The sequence below is a fragment of the Vigna unguiculata genome, chromosome 9 (assembly GCF_037176805.1).
Source record: "Vigna unguiculata cultivar grain cowpea cultivar isolate G323 ecotype 2 chromosome 9, ASM3717680v1, whole genome shotgun sequence".
NCBI lineage: Eukaryota > Viridiplantae > Streptophyta > Magnoliopsida > Fabales > Fabaceae > Vigna > Vigna unguiculata.
In genome coordinates this window covers 38,386,979-38,388,374 of record NC_140800.1, presented here as the reverse complement: position 1 = coordinate 38,388,374, position 1,396 = coordinate 38,386,979, and positions in this window count along the sequence as shown.

The following is a 1,396-nucleotide window of genomic DNA, read 5'->3' as shown; positions in this document are numbered from 1 at the left end:
ACTTTCCTCATCATCTCTGCTGTAGTTGAGTGCTTCAAGGTATCTTTATGTCACTTCTTGGACTTCCTACTACTTAGTACTACCATGTCAGTATTTTACTTTTCTATTAATTTTTTTTTTCCTTCCACTAATAATTATGGTTCAATTTTAGGACCAGGGCCACGCTACCACATTTTTTAAGTGCTTCGTGCTCTACCACAACAAACAAGTACCATTTCAGACTTCATTTTTTATTTCTATCTTTAATCACCTCAATTATAATTTTATCAAATTCTATTTTTTATACTTCTGATTTCATTTCATTGGGCCACTTACTGAGCATGATGCGATGCGTCTTACAAAAACAATAATTCACCAAATAAAAATAATAGTTTGGATTTTCATTTGATTGGCCACTTACTGAGCACGATGCGATGCTTCTTAACAATTTTTTTTTCTTTTTAGCTTATTACATGTTTATGTAAAATCTAAATTCTTTATTGCATCGAATAAAAAATATTTTATGTTTGTTATACTGTAAAAAAAATTATTATTAATATAAATTTCTTTTTTTGGCCGCCCAAGATACATCCTTGTTCAATTTACTCATGGTTTAATCAAAAGATGTTTGGAATTTGAAAATAAATTCAATGAGTTGTTGGGTGACGTTACACCTTAAATTATTTGGATCTGATTTAGTATTTCGTTTTCTTAAATATATTTATTTAATGAGTCTATGATATGATCAAAATATTTAATGAGTAATATTTTATCATATAATGTTATTTGTTTTAAGATACAAGGTTAAATATGTTTTATGTTTTAAGTTAAATTTTATATTTCTTTTATTTTACAATTTAACAATGAATAATGTTAATATCTTTTACGTTAAAATTGGGAATGACATGGTATTAATTTATATATGTTTTGAGATTCTTTTTATTTTACTTAGGAAAAAGACACAACAAAATTTCAAATAGAATTAGGATAAGTGTAACAGAAAATTTTCTCTTATTTTTTTCAAAAAAAAAAAATACTCCATATAGATCTTTTAAAAAATTAACATATTCCGTTGTTTACCGGGAAAAAGATTAGCTTTTGACAACGCGTTTTCACATTGACATTTTCTTGGTAATCAATAGATGCTGGAAAAACTTTTTAACTCTCGATCACATCTTCCGATAATTATATATAAAAAATAGGAGTGGTCATGTATTGATTAAACATGTTCAAGATTAAACATGTCAAAAAAAAAATATTAAAGAGTTGATCGAAAAAAAAAAGTAAAAGGTTTAATTATTATTTTATTTCTCTTATTATTTTTTTAAATTTTTTTAAATGTTTAATTTGGTCATTGTCGTTAAGTTGATGTTAACATTGTTTCGGTAGTATTATTTTTTAGAATTTTTAATTTTTA